General features: G+C 43.1%; 1 long non-coding RNA gene across 1 annotated transcript; it reads right to left on the bottom strand.

The window, feature by feature from the left end:
* Window positions 1-8417: 8417 nt before the first annotated feature.
* LOC110354098 (uncharacterized) lies at window positions 8418-21642 on the bottom strand. Its single transcript, XR_003496380.3, has 3 exons — window positions 21608-21642; window positions 13363-13469; window positions 8418-10935 (listed from the first exon to the last, which is right to left on the bottom strand). It is a non-coding gene; the product is annotated as an uncharacterized lncRNA (long non-coding RNA).
* Between the last annotated feature and the right edge of the window lie 1251 nt (window positions 21643-22893).

Below are 22893 nucleotides of genomic sequence, written 5' to 3'. Positions count from 1 at the left end.
CAGGGATTATACCAGTTACAAGTATCTAATCACAACAAAATAATCCCTGTGACTGTGGAGGTGAGGCCAATACTCAGATAATGACATATCTAGAATGAAGTAGGAGATTTAGGACAGCAGGACAAAGGAAGGATAATAAAAACACTGGCCCAAGCTCAAACACTAATGCATACCAAACATTAATGCATACCAAACAACAGCCTCTTCAGAGGAGTGTTTTTTATTTTCCCAGGGAAGAGATGGTACCAGCAGAAGAAAGTCTATGGTATTTTTTGGTAGATGAGGAGGTAGCTCATGTTCTGAGGCACGAGCCATACACACATCAGAAGCAAGCACCATGAGAAGCAAAATTAGGTCCTCAGTTCAGACAAAAGGCGGCACATCTAGCTCAGAAGTCATCGAGTTTGCAGTTTTCTGATGCATAAGCAGCAATGTCACAGGTGTAGGTGAAGGAACAAGTAATTCTCTTCTCTAGAGGGCTCCCTTGGGAATGAGTTTGAGGGTGCCCTCATGGCAGCATATCAAGCAAGGAAGCTCACACTGCAGCATCCACTGCTTTATCTGTAGATGGAAGACTTCAGCCTCCAGGGATGTCAATTTAGCTGTTCTTTGCTTCTCCTTCCTTCCTTGTATCAGCCCAAGAGTAACAGTAGGACCAAACAAGATCTACCAACTCCTTTGGTCTTTCTAAGCCAGTGCTTGACCAGTACTTTCTGGCTGGTACCTCTGGTACCTGGGTTTTTCACATGTCTCCCCCCGTCTTGCAGCTGTCTGAGAGTTCTTAGCATCTAAGATCGAGTGTATTCATTATAATATAAATGAGGCTTAACACTGTTAACAAGGGCTGAATTTATCAAAAAGAAATCATCAAGTGAGCTAACCGTGAAGGTCATTATTCTGGAAGGTAAATGCTAGCACAAGGACTAAAGTTTACCCAGAAATATTTGAGCATAACATTTCCCAACTATTAGGGAAAAAAGAAATCGAGGGATATATTTTCAGAAAGCCATGGAGTGAAACACCGGAGGATTCTTGCCATTCTGTTTACAGGTGCCAATGTAAGCAACTGTGTGGTTTGCCAGTGAGAAAAAGATAAATGAATGAATGAATTTGAGTTCAAGCCTTACTTGTAAGGAGCCCTCGTATTGCCATGATTCATTTTGGCAGCCCACCAAACCTGAGAGAAACTCAATGGACCAGCATAATCTCTGATCACTGAAGTTAATTGAGGTTGAGTCACACCTGGAACAATCTTGCCCATTCATTCATTAAAACCAGAGGATACTAAAAACACTGTATAGATTGTTTGATCTGTCTGGGGCAAGGTGTGCTAAGAAAAGACATTTTTGACTTACAAGCACAGGCCTGCCTTCTGTTTCTCCCTAGAGGACAAAAATGCAGTTTTGTGGGAAATTTTGATCCATCCAGTCAAGGAATGCTTCCAAGTTGTTCCACAGCTCTCCCATGTGCAAGTCCAAAGTCTTCACCACCTGACTGAGGCCACAATAGCTCTGCTTTTTCCTGTACCTGCTGCACTGTGATAATTAAGGGCAATTAAGCTTAGTCTAGTGTAACAGTACTGTAACAGGGATGAAGCCCATGGTAACAACAGGAGTATATTGGTGTAGCATTCTGCCACTGCTTTGACTCAGTGTTTGGGACTGACAGATACTTTATTGCCTCAGAAACATGGGTATCAGTGAAGGATACCAAATAAATGATTCCTTTATAAACCAGTTCTGACCTAGCTCATTTTCAGAAACATACAGACTCAATTGCATCTTCCAAAGGGACTTCACATAACCAACACAAGTCCTGTTTGTTCTTATTACTGATGGAGTATGCTATTGTCTTTAAAATGACCTGTTTTGATGTTGTACTGAAACTAAGGGTCTTTTTTTTTAAAAAAAAAAAAAAAAAAAAACTACAGTCCTTTGAAAAAAATCTATATTACCTATGCTTTTTTTTTGGAACAACCAAAGAAAAGACTAACCATGGATGTTCCATCCCAGGTTTTACTCAGTACTGTACTGCTTCTGGAACCGGACATTTTGGGGGTGTTTTGTCAATTCCGTGTAGATATCCGGCCAGGATGTATGTATTGAATAAAAACCCTCAACTTGCTGCAGTGAAGTACTTCAGTTAGCTCTTTACCTGAAGTAATAAATTAAAAGAAACCCATTATCTGGGTTGCAATGCAGCTCATTCTTCTTTCGAAAGCTTGACATTTACAGTAGATGAACTCAAATATATAAACATTTCCCACTTTTACTAATACAACTTATCTCCTAATTCACTTCAACCACAAATGATTTTAAATAGCTAATAGATCTTTGGAATCACTTTTATTTGCACTTCTGGAATAGTCATCTCATGCCCTAATATATCTGCAGTAAAGGAATATGTCCAGAATACAGTTTTAACCAAAAAATAATTAAAATGGGAGAAATATTTGGAACCATTCTAGTAAGATTTTTATATAAAAGCTCTTTCTGCAGGAATAAAAGGTTGCACTCAGGAGTTAAAAACCACCTCAAAATTTTTTGCAACAGACTGGTCAGGAAAAAATTAAAGTTGCCTGACTTTAAAAAGTTATCTGCTACTTGTTTGTGATAGATCCAGACAGTTTCCTTCCATAGCAGGCTTATACGGGGAACTAATTATGAGGTTGTGAAACATTGTGCTACTATTCAACACATTGAAGTTCTACTCTCATAGGATTTAGATGGAGGAAGGAAAAATAGGGACTACCACATGTATTTACATGGAAATTATCCACGCAGATCAGAAGACTAGCACAGTCACTGATAAACATCTCAGCAGTAGAACACAGCACGGCAAGAGCGTAGCAGACAGGGTGGAAGAGTTTCTAGCAGAGCTGACTAGGAACTAGAATTCCAGTCCTAGGGAAAATCCCAATACAGACTTTTGTCCCATATTACAACAAAACTGCCATTTCAGATTTTCCTCACATTAACAGTTGTGAGATCAGTCGTAGGAGAAAAAAAAAAATCTGTTCCTTTTCATTTTCACATTAAGCTCTTGGTCCTTCTGTATTTCAGTGAGAACAGCATTTGGGTGGTTTGGGCCCTCTTTTCTTCAAAAGCCCATGCCCCATCTAGATCCTTCCTTGTAAGCCATAGCAGTCTGTGACTGCAAAAGGAGAAGCAGTGAGCCCCATGCAGATGAAGCGCCTAGGAGAATGAAGGGAGCTCTGATTGCAATAGAAATCAATTAGCATATAAGAGATTAAGTACAAGCCCAGAAGCCTTCAATGAAGGCCCAGGTAGAGTTTGCTTGCACTACATCCCTATCTACATATTCATCCTGTGTGTGTGCCCGTGTCTAACTTTTACTGCCAGATTAGCTCGAACAACAGGGTCTTAGAACTGGGTTATGATTATAGCAAAGTGGAGGGAGTGTCAAAAAGTGGAAATATGTCACTTACTGTATTCTTGTCTGAAAACCTTATGGCTTGCTACCGCGGAAGGAGGCGAGGGAGCTGGCAGCTAACAAAGTCTTCCATTGTGAAAGGAGTGACAGGTCTAATCGTCATTTCTGCTTCAGAAATTTTTAAAATGCAGTATGTGAAAACATGCTGACCCTTGGGAAATAAGTGAGGCTGTTAAAAATAAATAGGTTCCAGCTTTTCAGGAAGAACAGATTCACTACAGTGACGTAAAAACACCCAGCAGCTTGTCCCAGCCGTTTCCCATGAGACACTGATGATTTAGGAAGAAACAGCAGCTCACACAGCTGCCTGGAAATTTAAATGGTAGGATGTTACTTCTTGAATCTTTTATTTTTAACACATCTCACCTTTGACACTGTGACAGTATCTGCACAATCCCTCTATATCCTCAAAAATACCCTTTGAAGATTTAAGAAAAAAATAACCTTAGTGGAGCATCCATCCCCATGTGTCTTAGAATAAACTACATGATACTAGCAGCCTTAGGAATATCCTCTTACTGTTGGAAAAAAAAATAATCGTAAATATTTCCTATTATTCATTTGAGGGTTTTCAATTTTCTGCTGAAAGGCACGAGTCCCAAGCATGTTTTGGATGTTGTGCCCACAGACTTGCCAGCAGAGGCCCACTGCTGCGGTTTGACGTGCTGGTGCACAGGGATGCAGCACATCAGTGGCCTGAGCCAAAGCAGGCTTCAGGTCAAGAGTGAAAAAGCTAGTGCTGAAACAGAAGTTTCTCTGTGAATGGACTTACTTATTGGCAGCCACATCTACCAGTTACAGCAGATTACATCTGTGATAGTATAGCTGCAGGTTTGATAGTGGCACATAAAATCTCCTCATTTCAAAGCAGACGTTTGCATCTTTAATTCAGAGCAGTTCACTAGGGGCCCAGGTGGAGACTGCAGGGGTGAAGTATTAAGTCATTTTAGTTAGGGAGCTATTTCTTCCAGTAAACATTTTATGATTTTCTCCTCCATTAATTCATCAGGATCTAATTCCTTTATGGTTTCCTTTTTGTGTTTCCAACTCACTCTTTCCATTCCCCCAAAACCCTGTTAAATCCTAACCAACGCTTTCCATAAAACAGAATGCACAAATTACTGTTTGTTTATAAGAAGGGCCATAGGGATTACATTGCTGGACCAGATTCTTTACACTTCAGCATGTCTTACCACCCCACTTGCAGTCTTACTGCAAGTGATGTTTACTCATCTACAAGAAAAAGGAAATAGCTGGTTGGTTTTACTTCTGCTCCTACAGAACTAAAGACAAATGTTTGTAAGCATTAACAAAATATTCATAAAAAATATAAAGCCATACAAGCATATGTCCAGAAACTGAAGGAAAACCATCCTCCTCAAAGGCTCTCCTTATTGATAGATAAGGAGTCAGATAAACTACCTCAGACAAAATCCATAACCTTGTCATCTTGCTATTTGCCCTGAATAGTATATACCCATTTGCTGGACCAGCCATAGAAACCTATTCTACAGACCAAGACCTTTCACAGAAAATAGTCTCTTCAGAGAACTCCTGGTGGCAACACCTAATAAGAATGAGAAAAAGAAGCTTGGAGGCATATTGAAGTTGCACAGCTTTGTGGGGAAACCCTGTGATTTTTACAGAACAGGGGTTACACACTCAGGCAGGTCATCATGTGCTCAGTGAATAGGAGAGCGCAATAGCCACACAAAATCCTGTGATTTCTACCCAAAAGAACTTTGCTTGGCCAATTCACCACCACTTATGATCTTGCCTTCTCATACCTCTCACAGGAAGATCTACATTGTCTGCAATGATTGCAAAGGCTTGTTGGCCTAAAGAAAACTGCAAGTAGTTCTCAGGAGAAATCAAACACAACAGGAAGGCCATCAGTCTTGCTGTTGGCTTCAGCGTGGCCAAGGCTTTCTTTTTTTGCTCACGAAGCAACACCAGAAACCAGAAGCAAGACGTCTCCGTAACTGGTCTCACTCAGAAGCTGCTCTACAAGCAGCACAGCTAGAAGAGTCTGGTTTCCTGCTGGCATGCCAGGAGCATTACTTCTCCAACATCTTTCCTGGCACCAGCCCAGCCCCCCCTGCACCCCTTGGGGTGAGAGGCAGCCCATGCCGTGACAGCCAGCCCACGGGTGACTACCACACAGGATCCTGGCCTACCCCTTCTCCTCAGCCAGCTCCTCACGTCCCCCAGGCTAGTGGGAGTGTAACGGGCTTTGAAGCTTTCTTTCAATACTGGTGGAAACTGAGCAATGGGGTTAAAAGCTATGAGAGGGGACTGGGGATGGATAAACAGACAGTGAGCTCACATGTCTTGTTTTCTTAGCAGTTCAGGCTAAAAAGGAACATTTTATATACACACATATATAAGGGGGGGTGGGGAGGTAACTGGCAAAATCCTCAGTATTGGAAGAAGTTTGGCCTTCTCTCAAGAAGCCAACAGCCTATTTGAAGTTAGCGGGTGTGTTTTTTCCTCTGGTAATGACTTTAGCAGTGTTCTTACTTTTACTAGCCACACTGGGCACTAGTCCATCTTACAGACTGAAGCTCTCAGTTCTCCAAGTAACTCTGCAAACCCAATAAGATTACCCCCTGAATTCAACCAGAGATGCCGCATTCGTTCCTGACATGCCCCTGTTGCTGGGGGGAGAAGGCCAACCCGAATCAGAACAATCTCCCCAGCAAAGACAACAAAATCACTATTTGAAAGTGCCCCTTGTTTTGCCCTGCTTCGGGTGGAGGCGTTCCAAATCCACTGGGATGGACATTAATTGGAGCAATCCTACTCTAAGGGGCTTCGCTGGTGCTAGATGCCAAAGGAAAATGTTTTCCAGGCCTTCGACACAGCTGGAGCATTCAGCTTTGGGAAGTCTGGCTTTGATTCACAAAAGGGCGTAAATGTCACAGCACTCACTACTGGGGCCCCTGGCCTTTCTGATAAATTATTGGCTCATCAAATCTCTAATGTGGAAGTAGGAGGCAAATAAGTGGGTCTGGGATCTGTTACTAAATTGGAATTGAAAAAAAAATAGTTGGAGGATGAATAATACACCATTCCTTTTATTAATTTTGAAAAGTTTATTTTTCCTGATTACTTTAGATTAAATGTATTCCCAAAACAAATCAAAAATCCCAAACTTAAAATAGAAAATTCAGTCCTTTCAGGATTTTTTTTGGAGACAATAGAAGCTGTATATGACATTCAACATGACTTCATGGCTAATTCCATCTAGGCCGATCTACAAGAACATGAAGAAATTCCCTCTGTCATAACAAAAGGATGTTGCTGGGGCCAGATCTCCTAAACTTATGAATACTTGCTCATCCCAAAAGGTTACTTCTTCTGAAATTACTGGTATTAGGGCTGACTGCATGCCAAAACTCTATAGTTTATCCACTTCATCACACAAGCAAAAATTCACAGCTCACTATCTCTTACAACCATTTAACCCCCTTCCCACCCCAAATTAAATGAAGATGCAGAGGTAACTCAACATTATCTGCTCTGGGCCAGCAACTGTGACAAGCTCCACTCCTTGTTGTGTCACTTATGCAGCACATGATCTTCATGCAGCTTTCATGCCCAGCTGCCCTGTTTGTAAAAGTTGACATCTATTTTATAACACTCAACATCACTCAGAACAATGCTAGGTAAAGGCTGTCAAAATTATTCTATCCTCAGCTAATCATTCAGCCTTAAACTTGCCACTAAGTGGGAAATAGCCCTCAGAAGTTTGTCATCTTCTGTTTACATTTAATAGATGATCAGCTGAACCATCTACTTGAACAAAAATTTTGAGTCCTCGTTAAACAAAGTGCACATGCAGTGGTTGCATAAAACATACTCATTTCATTTTAGCTTTCCCATCTCTAGGCAAATTTGAGACTTCCAAGTTGCCAGCTATGTTTTACATAAATGGCACTCAGGAAATGCAAGATCTGCTCTATTGTGTTGCAATTGCACTGTTATCCAGCTCAGATTTCTTTCTGTATTATGCTGTCAATGAATCTGCCTCAGGAAGAAGGCACCTGCTGTTTCTGTACGAAGTTTTTGTATTTACAAACAGGGACTGAAGCCAAGCTCTGATGCTCAAGTCCTTATAAGCACTTAGACACCTGGGTGAAAAAGTGATGTTTGGATTTGGGGTACTAGGAGCTTTTATGTTTGTGCAGGGGAAAAAAAAACAATCAAAAATATAATGGAATATTCTTCATGTAAATCCCCATTTTCCTTTGAATCTGATAGAAGAATCAAGTCTCTTTTCTGAAAGAATATTACACAAATTCATGGTGTCCATTTGGAATGTAATATGAGAAGTTACTTTTACAATTAAAGGACAAAGAGACCAGAGTCATTCCCCTACATCAGACCCATTTGCTTCAGAAAGGAATAAAGAAAAAATTCAATAAGCACTTATGAAGTAACTTAACTGAGTGATTTCTTTTTGACTCCACTTAGCTTTTGGCTCACATCCTGCAAGCATGAATGTTTACATCATATACAAATCACCCTCACAACTTTCAAATGCTTATCTTTTTAAAGCCCAATAAGTGAAAGATCTATGTATATTTAAGTTTCTTTTAAAGTTAGGGATGAATGATTAATCTGTAGTACAGGAAGCAAGCCTGTTAAATCTCATTTCAACATGCTAAAATTAATGTATTTAGCTCTGTGGCTCTGCATGCAGTGGATAACCGAGGTGATAGTCATCAGGTGAACAGATGTGGTAAAATGAATTCCACCAGGATACCACAAACCAAACAACAATTTTCCAGTCAATGCCAGAGTGCGTTGACTGTAAAAAGAGTGAAAAGCAACAATATAGTATAAACTCCAAACTGTACAATGTTTTTATAAGCTATATCCTCACATAAGCTCAGTGCTTCTGGTATTAGTGAATGAACAGCAGATCTGACTTTGTACCACTTACACAACAAGCTTAGTTTTATGCAATTTTGTAGTTATTTGCCTTTTAAATCGCTGAGTTTCTTGCCTTCCAAGAGATAACTGCCCTCTTTCTCTCACCTAAAATCCCAACCAGACCTGATATCTATGTGCATTTATTGCTGCAGTACTGAACTTACAAGTCAGCCCCGAAGTGCAGCAAGGGTTGTTATTAGAGACCACCTTGAATTAGACTCTTTTCATGAATATAAATGGAGAAGCCTTAAGCTGTGCCTAGAAAAGGCATGCTTTCAATAGACACAACTTTATTAATCTTCCTTGAAGAATGTCAGCTATTACAAAAACATCTAAGAACAATTCTTAGGTATTTTTTGTTGTTGTTACAAATAAAAAGGAATGCGAGGTACAGAAATACTGAATTCAGCCTATCCATATGCCAAAGGGATTATCATTGTACTGTCATTAACTGTCTTATCACTGGTTACTGCAGTTGGGAAAGAAGGGAAGGGTAACCCCCTCCCACATCACCCAATAGGTTCAAGTCCCCCCTGAAAACACACAGAACTGCTGACTTGATTGCAATTCTGCCTGGAAGCCTCAGTCCTGTATCAGGCTAACATCAGATAGGTGTCCTTCCAGCACAGCGCTGAAGGCTGATAGCAGTTTACAAACACTGAGTATGCTTACTCCACAAAATCTATACTCCAGTGTTAATAATCCATACAGAATATACATACAGCTCCTATTGTTATGACCAATATGATGGTTGCTTTGGCTTAGCCATCAGCTGATCTCATGATTTCTACTCCAAGCTGCAGAACTAGCCCAGAGTGCAGATCCAGCCTGGACAGTTCCCCAGCTTGTGAACAAGAGATGCTGCTGGAAAGTGGAAGACAGACTGAAAATAGCTGAACACAGAGCTATCACCTCCTACAGAGAAGGCACAGGTAGTTACCAAGCCACTACGCAAGAGGTGAGCATCGCTTCCTTTTGCACCCTTATGCATCAGAGAAGCACAGGCAGTGTGCTGCACGTTCAGTGTGTGTGCCAGTAGCAGTGCTCCAAGCATATTGAGGGGAATCAGCCCCTCCTGAGCTTCCAGCCACAAACACGACCTCACCTTTAGGTCCTAAAGGCACCCAGGTTGTCACAAGGGACCCAGCTCTCCAGGATGGGCTACCTGTGTGCATGCTTGCACATCCAGCTTTGCATGCAAGGAACTTTGGGGACAAACAAGAAGGAACTAGCTTAGTTTTACACATCAATCTTTATGCAGCCACTGAGTGCATACTGTAGCTTGCTGTCTTTGATCTAGACACCTAGATAGCATGGGAATCCTGCTTCAGGTGTCAAAGCAGGCATTCAGGATCTCACTCCAAGAACTTTGGAATTAATGGGGCTTTTCCATTTCCTGTAAACTCATTATATAGAAGCCATCACCAGAAAGGGAGCCTTTAAATCAAGGATATGCTTCTGTTAACCTGAATATCTGAAACCTCAAGTCTCCAAAGATGGAGACTCTACAACCTCTCTGAACAACCCGCTCGACTGCTTGAGCACTTTCACCATAAAAGTAGCACGATATTTTGGTTGTTTGCTTTCAATTATGTTTAAACAGGATTTCTTTTATTTAATTTTGCATCCACTGCATCCTGACTTCTGGATTTTCAGTTCAGGTGGTTCAGCAAGTGAAAGCTTGCATCTCTAACAAAAATCCTTGCCTATTCTTCCTATGGGTCTCAGCACCAGAGGAATGGCTATCAGAAAAGCACTGGAAGCTAAGCATAACACTGCAGAAGGTACGATTACTTCAGAAACATGTCTTCCCTCCCAGGGCACATCTGCAGAACTGTCACCACCTGCACACAGCTGCTAATTCCAGCTCCACCCCAAGAGGCTCTTCACATTTCTGAGTGCCAGCTGCCTACATGTCAACAGATAAACCACCCTTCCTTCAGCCCCTCCATAGCATAGTAGGTGTGTGGAAGCGCTGCCTCCTGAACAAGACAAAGCACTTTGTGACAGTACATCAGAACTTGAGCTTCCTGAATTCCCACAATTTGGAAATTCCACATGTAAATGGATACCAGAATTGTGAGCCCAGAATATGCCTAATATTGGCGCTACTTTCATTTTCTTGAATGTTGTAAGCCCTTCTACATTGGAGTAAGAGCTTGCATAGGGGAGGATTCAGCAGCAGGGAGAGCTTGCACGTCATTTTAGGACTGAGAATACATCAGCAGAACAGTTTTTCATCAACTAGAAAAAAATATCCTGCTTGCCTATGGAACTTCTACCAGATTTCCTTTGGCATTGCAGTTATAGTCCCTGAAGCGTATTCCAACATTTTTGTCATTTGATCAGTCCTGCACAATTTACTTGATAGCAGCTGTGTGCACTTTCTTCATACTTTCCTCCCAGTGCATTAATAGTTCCGTTCTTTGAGAGCTTTCCAGGGGGTGTGAAAAATGTCTTTTGTTTCTTCCTTTTCTTACACTCCTCCCACACTCTAACATGGTGAGCTTTGCTTCTGCCTAATGGAAACCATCCAAGATACACCTTAAAAAGACAATAAGATTCTGTAACTGCTCAAAATTAGGAAAAAGGATATTTGCTTCTGCTATGAGAGACCAGAGCTGAATGTATGTTCTGCCACAAATACACAATTTAACCTCAGCTGAGCTTACCTGGATCCTTGCCTATTTTTTCCTGGAGAAGTATTGAAAGTATACCTGAAAATTTAATGGGATGAAGCAGCTTTATATCACAAGCATTTTCCTAGTATAACTTAGCACATTTTTGAGATTTCCAAACTTTACAAAAAGATGATAGACGGTGGCAATAAAATTTCTCTCAGCAAAACAGATACAGACTTAAAATGGCAGCTGACATGTTGATTTCAGTGTTGCTCATACTGGGACAAATCAGAAAAGAACAGCAGTGGAAACAAGCACATCACCTGTAGAGTTATGCTCACTAAGAGTCTTCCTCACAGAGGTTACACAGCTGGGGACTGAGATAAAGCAGAAGGAATATTGCAAGCAGCGTGCATCTTGCATGGTAGAGTCAACGGATTGTAATGTGGGCTATTCCTGCAATTGTTGTACATGATGAGTTCTCCAAATCACGCTGCAGCTTATTAACCAGAGAGGAAGGAGAACAATGGGAAAATTGTTAATTTGTGACCCAAATTCCATACACTTCTTAAACCACCTTCCCCTCAAACGGAGTATCTGAAAGCAATATCCTGGCATGAGTTTAATCAAATTTAAAGTAACACAGGCTAATCTTCTGAGGCCTGTTATGTCTGTGAAAAGTTATTTCTTTCCTTAAGGCCTGCTTCCCTTCTGGAAGTCTGTAAGTCATGAAATGAGCAAGCAGCAGTGTCTGGGGCAGTAAACACAGCATTGTCCCCCCCATCCCACCCCCGCCCAAGGTCTGCTTGCTGCCTCCCCAGAGGATACCCCACCAAATTCCACTAATAAAACAGCTCTTATTTTCCTCGGGGATAAAGGGTAGTGAAAGAGAATGGTTGATATCAGTGGTAACTATCACAACAAACAAACATTATAAGGCTTTGGCAGGCATTTTCAAGTACGGGAACCAAAAGTTGAGCACTATGGTTTGAGGAGTTCAGTTTGCAGCACCATTTTTTTCTCTTGCTTTTTTTTGAAATACATTTTCCTTAGCATATGGATCCAGTGCTGATCCACATCTGGATTTCTGGTTAACTGGAATTTCTGGAGAGTTCCTAAAAGCCCTCTTGTGCTTCCCCTTCCCCGCCCCCCAGTTCTCCTTACCCACAGAGCAGGATCTGTTTTCTTTCTTTATGCTCTTTTCTGTTTTTAAAACAGCCAGTATCACCAGCAGAACCTGCTTTGTGTTTGTTTCCATGCTTTTCCTTCCAGGAAAGAAGGCTGGCTCCCATTAAACCTTGCTGACACTGGAGCAGCCAGGTATTCCAGTGGGTACTCGCTACATTTGCTTGAAATCCCTCCATGCACCAAGGCTCAGCAAGACACAACAGCCAATTGCCAAATGCGTCTGTTTTTCTGTTGTCAAATTTAAGAAACAATTCATACCTTAGGTCAAAGACTGCATCCAAGTCCTATCAAATCTGCCCCTTCATTCCTAGTGTAGTTATCAAAAAAATGCACCTCAAAACTCAAAATCTGTTAAAGAGGAATGGAGATGCACATGGAAGACCTGACTTTTTTCTTCCATACATCTGCTTGGAGGACTCATCATTCTTCACATTAATCCAAGTGTGAAGAATGTCAAGGGTAGCATAGGTTTGCCACAACACTGTGGACAATTTAAAACAAAATCAAACCTTCCACAATTTGGACCTATCATAGCTGCAGACTCAGCTTCTCACTGCTTTCAGTGAGATCCCACACAGAAAAGATGACCAAGGTCAGTCCCCTGAGGAACAGGGAAGGTCATTCCCAATGTCTTTGCTCAAGCTACCATCCCTGCAGTGGAACTTTCTGCGTACATGGTTCTCCCTCCCATGAATCTTCCTTTTTTCTTTCAGCTCCAATTTCTGGGCTTTCTGTCCTGTTATTTCCCCCTAGGCATCATGCTATTTGAGCTTCTCCTTCCCTCTCCTGTTCCCTTGCAACCTGCTGAGAGCACTGCAAGAAGAATTATAGCCAATTCATTTGCCTGCCTGCCAATTAGAAGTATACTGTGTCAGAGGCAAGTGAGTAAATACCAATAAACAATATGACAGCTATTGACCCTCAGACAGTTTTCAGTGCTTTCCACTTTATTAAAATGAGGTATTAATAGAACAGATACATTTCACAAGACATGGCACCGTAGTACTTTGAATCACAGAGCTGACTTTTAGAGCCAGAAAAACAGACTCTTTAACACGCTTCTTTATGCCAGATACTGTTAAATCATGAAGTTTTCTGAGGGCATTTTTTCTAGTATTTTTAGTAATAAAATAGTCACAATTGTGAGTAGATAGTCTCTTACCTCATTCTAATATTTGATTACGAATACCTGGGACAGGAACCAGTTCATAATGTTTCCATACCATGTAGCATCACAAAGCCTCCAGGTCTAGATTCAAGTATGAGGTCCTTTTGTAAAACACAATAGTTTAGCAGACACTATGTCAACAGATGCCTTCAATGTAAATAGAAGAAACAAGTCTCTCTTCTAAAGAGTTAGTGATAGAAGACCCCCAGCCCCTCATGGTGCACAGTGCCAAAGAAATTCTGCTTGCCCAGAAACATTTTTATTTGAAGAAGGCTCAATATCGGCACAGAGCACAACTGCACACTTCTCAGTGAGGTACTGGAGCATAAACAGATTACAACTTGGAAAAGGCAAGCAATCAGACATATGGTCTCATGAAAAGATATCTATCTCATGTCACGCATTGTTGGATATTTTTAATGCAAGGCAACAATTTGACATAATTCAAACTCAAGCAAGTTAAATCTGTTCAGCAAGCTCATATTTAATATGTAATATGAGTTGGTAGTTGTAGAAGCACGAATGCAGTGATTTTCTCTTGCAAAGATATAACCTTATGCTGCATCTATTTCTTTTTCTTTTGAAAAAAAAACATTGCAACAATTATTTCCAGCTTACTCACATTTGAAAATCCACCCCCAAAATATGGATAGCTGAATTCCTGGAGAAAATCTAAACACAGCTCTAAGCTGTGCTACCGAGCATGAAGTGAGAAAGATATCAGCACCCCAAAGCACAAGCACTAACTCATGCTCAAACCAGGGCCATGTAACAGAGCAGTCTCTTCGCAGCAGTAAAAGCAGGCAAGTTCTAATATGTGCCAGCATGAGTAAATAACAAGTGCAAAGCCTAATGTGAACAAGGCGCTGTACTAAAGGATGCTTTGTGAGTTTCCAACAAATGAAAGACTGCTCTTTTCTTCCAAAATTAAACTATAGCAAGTAATTGAGTCAGGACATCTTGCTGCTTCCTGGCTACTGCTTTTAGATAAAAGAAAATATTTTCTCTTACTACCCCCATGCTTTATGGGAAGTGCACACGGAATGTACATGAAAGAATGTTCCTATTAAAGGAGGATGCTAACACCAACTAACTACCAGAAGACCAAGGTTTCCCTTCAGAAATGTTGTACCTGTCCCTCCAAACCTCTACTTTAAAGACCCCAGACCTTTTCTAAAAACCTTGTCTTGTGCTGTGGAACACAGAAAGCCATGCAGTATTTCCATGACACCTATTCAGGAATTTTACCAAGAGCTTTCTCCCTTGCATAAACACTGCTGGACTCACACCTTCAAACAGCCACTTCAAAGCAGCACATCCTGTAGCCCCCAAAAGTGCAGCTCATCGTTGCCCAGCAGTTAAGTGAAGCATTGCTTTATGCCCCAGCCCAGCCATCCTTTCCAGTGAAACCCTAGTGTAAGCAGTAATTCTCTAGCAAGGCACAGATAATCATTTCCCCACAACTTAAAGAAAAGCATGTGGTTAACAGACCCCACTAATAATGCAGACAAAAGGCTGCACTCAGTGCTACCAAGCAGATTTAACTTACATGTGTGAAAAAACTTCCAAGCCATGACTCTCTCTGGAATAGCGATACATGTTGCAAAACTTCCATTGCTTCCCTGTGTACGTGCTAAACAGATTAAAGCAAGTCACACACTAGGTAAACCATGACTGCCTCACTGTGGATTAAAGCAAGGACTGCTTGCATTAGATTGCTATTGCCACTGAAATACAGGAGCTTTTTCTTTTGCCCCTCTAAAAGATTGATGTTTTGTTCAGGTGAGCACTCCAAAGTATTTCTGACCATTAAAATACATACATTTTTTATAAAATATAAAATACTAGTATTGGCTGACAAATAGCTTGCAATAAATGAAGCTGAATAGTCAAGTTGATCCTAGCTGAAATCACAACCATGCATCTGAAGTGTCTTGAAGCTTGCATTTCTGATATATGCGGTTTTATTCAGAGACTTTGTTTTTAATCGATAAATTTGCAAAAGCTGTATTTCAGCTGTGATCGACTACTCTCCATTACACAACCACATACTTGGAGATATTTTTAATACCAATACTTGCTATACCCAAGTTCACATTTCCTTCCTTTGAATTCTTATGAACTTCTCTTCCTTGGAAGCACAGCCTGGCTAAGCTCCAGCTCTGAACTTCCTGGAGGATTTGCTTAAACAAGTAATAGCTTGCATCTGATCAGATGGATAGCAACAAACCAGATTGTTTTCACAAGAGAATGGCATTCTAGCTCAGTGTGACCTTTGCACAACTTGGGACCCACTTTGTATCTCACCTGAGTCTTTTGAGCTTAGTTCAACAACAACAACAAAATTGAGTTGCTATCACAGACTTGTTTCCAAATCTTTTACTGCAAGTTCTGTAGCATCCCACACTGTATACAGTAAAAAAAATGCTTTGACAAAGCAAGGACATCTTGTACAGGGGACACTGGTACCTTGTGGCATACTCAACACTTCGTTTTATGCTGAACTATGGCATTGTATCTGGGTCTTGTTTAGTTACTTTAGTCATTTCATACATAATTTCAAAAGAATCAGAGTGATCTGAATTTTGCCGAGTACAGTACTATTAAACACATCCTTGTCAATCCATGCATATGCCTTCTATATGGACACAATCTGGTTACCAGATGCAATATTTACCTAGCTAGGTCAGCAGCTATAGCTGCTGGTTGTCACACTATTGTACCTAGTTACTGAAAAATTACCTCTACTGATACATATATACACTATGCTGCTCAATCAAAAGAGGTTTTCATCAAGTTTTATATGCTACCTGTATTAATGGAAGTGTCTGAGGAATATGTCATTTATTCTGCTATTATACATTATTTTCTATCAGATCTTTTGGACACAGACCCCCATGTTAAACATCCGTTTTTTTGCTACTTCATTTGGGGAACCATTTATGTAAGCCTGCATTTTCCCTCGATTTTGGGATGTGAGAGCTCCCTATGGAATGGAGAATCCAAAACAAGACTGCTCTGTTGCAGAACTTACCATAAAGTATTTTATTTTGAGCATTTCTGTTTAAAATTTAGAAGCCATGCCCAACCCAGGAGCCTTGGAAGGGTGCTTGGCCATGCTGGGGTCAGGAGCTGTGGCCTTCCCAGTGCAGGAGCCCCTTCCTCCCTACATAGCCACCTGAAGACACCAGGCACAGTCCCCTCCGGGGCTTTGCTTGTTCTTCATCCCCACACCTCCATTTCATTGAGACATCATTCCTCAAGCAAGCAAACAAGAGCTGTTTTTTCAGTGAATTCCTTCCCAGTCCCATTATTGACTTGAGTTTCCATCCCCTTGACCTGGCCCCATGAGCTATTTAGCTGGAGTTTAAAAAACATCAATAAGTTTCAAGTTCACTTGATGCACAACTTCCAACTGCTCATTAAAAGGTCTTGTTTCAGCAAGAAAGTATATAAACAATAAAAAAAATGGCTGGATGGATGTATAATGCTTTTTCAACCCTATAACAAGGCACTAAAGGCTTAGAGAAAGGTTGTAGACAGAAGCTCTGGAGTGATGCAGAAAGCAGGGCAGAGCAGCATTAGGGATACCTTCAGTTTAAGCACACATGGAATATTTGTCCAGAGCCAATTTCTCTTCCTCAGGCTCTTTTCCAGTGTCTGCTGCTTCTTATTAGCATTATGGAAAGACTCAAGAAGTAGCTTGTCTTGTCTTCACCCAGGACAAGCCTGAATTTTAACAGCCCCAGTGAGAAATGATGGGATAAATAATCTCAGCTGCAGTAGCCCCTGAAACTCACAGGTTGATGATTAGCATTCCTCTCAAGCCATATGAGACAATTGCAGCTTTATTTTGAAATTAAGGTGACTTATTTGCAGAGGACAGATGGGGGGTAGGTAACCTCTCCTCAGCAACACTCATGCAAGGAAAACTGTAAATCCAAGTCTTTGCCCTGACCTTTGGTTTTGCTTCTATTTACTTCAGCCTCACTGAAGTCAGTACCCTTTTGTAAATAGGTATCATCCAGGTAGTGTGCCTCACATCATGGCTGCTTCCTCACCTTAAGTCTTCATGTTCACATGCCACTGAAACTGAGCAACAGGTTCAAAACCCTTAGGACAATGCCAATCAACAGGCAGCCAGTAAAGCCCCACCACTGCTATTTCCTTCAGAAACAAGAGTGAGCATTTGCTAAGAGTTGTGCCAAGTGGCCAGAACCTCAAGGTTTGATGTGGGAAGAGGAAGAGGGAGAAGTGTGCTTGAGGATCCCTTTTTGTCCTTTGATCTTGATGCTCACATACACATTTCTTGCAGTAACCCTTACGAGCTCTGAAAATTCACTTTTAATTTTACACCTTTTCAGTCATATAAGTAGCAATCAATTCATAAGCAGCACTGCCAATAGAAAGACGATTAAAGTTTTGGAAGACCAAGGTGCTCCATCCCTGAACACACACATGCCTTTCCCACATATGCAAAGCATCTGGGGCTGAAACAGCTCCTGGAGGAAGCTTGAGGAGGAAACTCTAACATTACAAGTTGAAGCCACAGAAAGAGAAGCTATTCTTCACAGCAGAAGGATACAGACATCTTTTCCTGCTCTTCAGAAAAAAGCAAATGCATAGTACAAGAACAATACTCACTTACTGAATTTTAAATAAATCTCACTCCAGAGACATTTTGACCTGATGTGCCTTGCTCTGTCCTGTGCCTTGCTTTTCCCCCAGCCCTCAAGGCAGAGCCTGCTCTGGGAATTATAACAGAAGGATTTTCAAAGAAATTTAGTTGCTGTTGGAATTCCTACCCTGGTTTTCCAGGGAAAAGGGGTTCAGTTGCCTGTCTCCACACCCTCTACCCCCTTAAAAGCACAGCACATGTGGTCAGCACAGAACAGCACCATGGAGAGGATGCAGAGGTGAACCAGAGGCACTTAAAAACAGGGGAAAGAAAGTAACAGAAATGCACGGGCAGTGGGGTTTCAGCGCTCGGGCTGCTTTGGGCAGCCCCTGGTGGCACGGAAGGAGCCGAGCTGCAGAGAAGCGGCTGCGGGCGCGCCCTGGCGGCGGAGCGGGGCCGGGTTCGTGCAGCCGCCGGGCTCAGCCTGCACAGGGATCAAATACAACATGAAGACTACTTGCTAGCAGCAAGTGTCAGTTCCCCCATCCCCAAATTCAGCGACATCAGGAGTAACGCACTATTTTTGAGGCCAGAAAGAAGCCTAAAACACTTTCAGGGACAGGTAATGAGTTAGAAAGCTTCATCACAACACAGAATTTAGAGCAGGGCACAGCTGCAGGAACTCTTCCCTACCCCCACACATCTCACATCACTTGGTGAGATGGGCAGCTGCCTTCTGGAAGAGCAGGAGTCCCACTTCCCAGACAGCAACAAAAACCTGCAGGAGCAGTGCTGGGAGCCCACCTGGCTGAGGAGCACTCCCTTCTCCTCCATCCATCACACTGCTCTCACTATTAAATCTGAAATGCCTTTTTTTTTTTTTTTTTTTTTTTTTTACAAGCAGGGAAAGCCCCCTGGGTAGCACTCAGGAGTCCAGAGGAAAAGCCCTTGGTCCTGGCAGAGTCAGACCCGAGCACCCCAGCCCCAAGGAGTGCTTCAGTCTCCTTGCGTGGCTTTTTGAGTCCAGGCAGGCTGAGAGGCACAGAGAAAGGACACCTCTCAAGTGCAGTTCGTTTGGAGGAAGTCGCCCAAAGCAGAAACATTTACATAACAGAAATTCACATTTATTACCACGCTTCAGGATCCACAAGGATGTCACCAAATCCTGACTGGTGCAAGTGGCCACGCTTTGCTGTGCACAAAATCCTACCCAGCTAAACACTGTCCTCTGCCCGTGGACAATCTCCACTCCTTAAAACTCCAGTCAAAGGATTTAAATGGACAAGAGAAATATCACGAAGCAAAGTTAGATGGGATGGGGATCTCAGCAGAGCAAGCCTGAAAGTGCTGCCGCAGGGACTGTGCGAGAAGTAGCCACGGGAAGGAGCTGCAGCACTTACATCGGTACGGCAGCAAAGGCAGCCGACACAGCACCCACAGCGCCGGCAAAACCGAAGTTCGCGATCTTGCATTTTATTTATTGTACAAGCACTTCTCAAATCAAGTTTTTCCCAGCAGTATTAAAATACTAGAAAATTTACGGAGAGCTCAGATGCTAAAACGCAACGCATCAACAGGAGGGGACAAAACAAAAGGCAGCAAGTGACAGCCAAACCCGAGGGGCAGCCTCCGAAGCTGCTCCCCCTTCCCAGCCCCGGGTTTGTCCCGGGGGCAGCAGCCCCGCGGCGCACGGCAGAGGGAGCCGCTCACCCGGGGACACGTCCCTGTCCGCCACCCCCAAAACGGGGCTACACGCAGCAGGAGGCTTCCTTGCTGGGGAACAAGGAACAACCCCTTGATATGAAACCAGTCAAAGTGGCTTAGGCAGTACTGCAGCCTCCCCGAGCGAGCACAGCATCGGCCAGGACTCACTCAATGTGAATCCCCACAAGAAGAATGGGGGGAAGTGTTTGGGTCTCTACTGAAACCAAAATTTGAAGCTTTCAGTGGAGAGCAGGTGAAGTTTGCCTTATTTAATACCTAACAGCAGAAATTTAGCAATGACCAAAAAAAAAAAAAAAAAAAAGGAAAGATTTCCTTAATCTGGCAAATTACCAGGCTGAGAGAAGGCTGTCATCTGTGCACTTGCAAGAAGAGGCATACCAAGATTAGTTTAGCTGTGATTGCTGTCAGCGGTCAGTTTAAAAATACCAATCCAGCCTCCTGACAGGCAGTTTTCCAATTGCTACCATTTTTTGGCAGCCAGCATGTTTGCAGAATCCCTGCTGGCATCCCCTCCCAGCGACCACCCTGCAGCTTCCAGAAGCCTCTGCTTTGAGATGAGTACCATTCCTCACCTAGGCAGAAATATGCGCCATGCCAAAAAGGCGGAGGAGAGGTGGCTGCACACCCAGCTGCACAAGCCCATCTCCTCACACAGCCTGGAGTGGGAGGTGGCACTTGTCTTGCACTCAAATTAGGGTCCGTAGGGTCCAGCTGCTGGGTGGTGTTAGTCTGCTAGGAAACAACCCTAGTCAGGGCAGTCCCTCTGGCTCTCGTTAATTTTGCATTAGCATCTGCAGCACAAAACCCCAGTGACGCTGCTCCAGTGCTATTTCCGTGCCACGTGGGGAGATCACCACAGTTGTTACAAAGCTACCCAGAAATAAAAAATTCTCTTTAAATGAGAGATGCCAAGAAGTTGCAGGGCTCATTTTCTTATGTTTCCCAGCTGGGTGGTCCCCTTCCACCTACACATCTCACCTCAGGCCTGGATTTCCCCCTTGACCTATATGGATCCCCACACTCCAGCTCCACAAGCATCCTGGCTGCAGCACCACAGAAAGGGGACATGTCTCTGCTGCCAAAGGGACAAGGAAGACATGAGACTGGCCCATGCCTATCTTGCATTGTTTTTGCAAGTTCATTTGTGTCCAGACCAAAGGAAGAGGAAGAAGCCAGAAGTTTCCACTCACCGAATGGAAAGACTTCGTTTCATCTTGTAGAGACACAGTGGCTACAGGAAATGCAAAATCCTGCTGCTGGGGCGAATGGAAATTTCTATCTCTTCCCTCCCACCCACCAGAGTCAATTTATATCTGGGCAAAGTGGCAGATGATGGAAATTCATACGAACCATCCACATATTAATAAGAGAGAGGCTATCCTGGGTTACAGGTATTACAATCATCTCACACAGGCCACAGGCCTTGGGCATAGGTTCAGGCAGAGAATGCAGCAGGGGAAGTGCCTTGGTATAACTCTGCTTCTCACATATCAAAACAGAAGCTTTCATGTGGGACATTCTCAAAATGTTTGAAGTTTCACAATTACTATCACTAATAGTGCATTGAGATGAAGGACGGCAAAGCACATCACAAATGAAGTGTCACATACTCAATGCCTACAACCCAACTCTTTGAGTCAAACCTCTGCAAAAAGAGGCCAGTGGTTACGCAGGAGAGCTGATAGCTTCTAAATTAACACAAAAGCCACCAAGTTGAGCTCAAACTAAGGTAACTTACAGGCTTATTACAGTTTCTCTTGGAGGAACCTCCTCCCCAAGCAGCATCCAGCTTTCTGACACTGGGACAAGCACACACAGAGCCCCCAGCTCCCTGCCACTGCCTCACCTCTTCAGGTGCCCTTTCCATCCCCAGCCCAGTCATTACTCCCCACCTACCTGCAAGCTCCAGGCTGCCTACTCCTGAGACAAGGGGCAAACTCTTGCCCACCCCTCGTACCCAGCTATATCTGGGCTTCCCTCTCTCCACCAGCGAATCACCCTCTCCTGCCATCAGGGCTCTGCCTCCTCACCTGTGCCAGCCCTGGCAGCCCCACCTGCTTCTCCTCCTTCCCCAGGAGACCATTGCTCCTGCCATGGGGCTGTGCCACCCGTGTGTTGGCCCCACAGCCCCAGCACCAGGGCCCTGGAGCCCCTGTAGACCACCATAGACATAGATGTGTGATCCCGTTGGCTCACACATCATCCCCTGCATTGGGATCCTGGATCACAAGTATGAACAAGTGGGCAGGTCTTGGCTAGGAGCTGATGAATGTTCTGATTACCTTTCTGGATGCCCCATTAGACTTCTTCAGCCTTTTCCCCTTTCAATTGTTTTTCAGGTTACCTGTATAAACTGCCTAATTTTCCCCATGCTCATCTACACAACTTGTGTAGTGACTGACCCTCCAAGGAGAAGTCACCTAACATTATTTAGGGAGCTCAAGATCTGCTCTGGAGCAAGAGGAAAGGGGAACCTGACAACCTTCATCTTTCTCTACTGTCTGCAGAAAAGCCCGCAGACCCTACACACTAAGAGAAGAGAGGGAGAAACAGGGTTGCTGTGCCATTAGGGCAGGGTGGAAATTAGGGATATTACAGGGCTTCTTTTCATAGTGTTCATTAGTTTGCTTCTGTTCTTAGGAAGAAAGAGGAGGTACAATGTCGGCGCTGACAGAGAAGCTAATGGGAAGGGCTTGGGAATGGTCATCTCTGAAAAGCAAATGAAACTCAAGCAGGTTAGCGTAGTTGAGCTCGGGGAATAAACACATCATTTCTCCTCCAGCATTTTTGTACTCAGAATCATGATCCAGCAGCAAACGTTTGTTCAGAGCTGGCCTGCTGTTGCACACTCAGCAAAGAGCAGACGTAGGAGGCACACTTTCAGAGGAGGTAGCAAGAAGCCACTTGACCTTACAGAACAAACAACCTCACCACGAAATTTGACAGAAATGAGAATTAAGGATAGGGAACGAAAGGGAAACTGGTGCGGCCTCAGCTGAAGCACAAAGGCATCTCCACTCCCCTCCATCCCTCTGAACCTCCCACACTACTGGCAAGGCCAGGGGTAATCCACAGTGCCTGGGGGGGCTTACAGAGGTGCATCTCTCCCCCCAGCACCATTTCTCCTGATAGCCCTGCCTTCACAGGTGGCTTCAGCAGGGTGGCCGCTGTCCCCATGGGCA

Source organism: Anas platyrhynchos, chromosome 3 (genome assembly GCF_047663525.1).
Source record: "Anas platyrhynchos isolate ZD024472 breed Pekin duck chromosome 3, IASCAAS_PekinDuck_T2T, whole genome shotgun sequence".
Taxonomy (NCBI): domain Eukaryota; kingdom Metazoa; phylum Chordata; class Aves; order Anseriformes; family Anatidae; genus Anas; species Anas platyrhynchos.
This window is presented reverse-complemented; position numbering and strand designations above follow the sequence as displayed.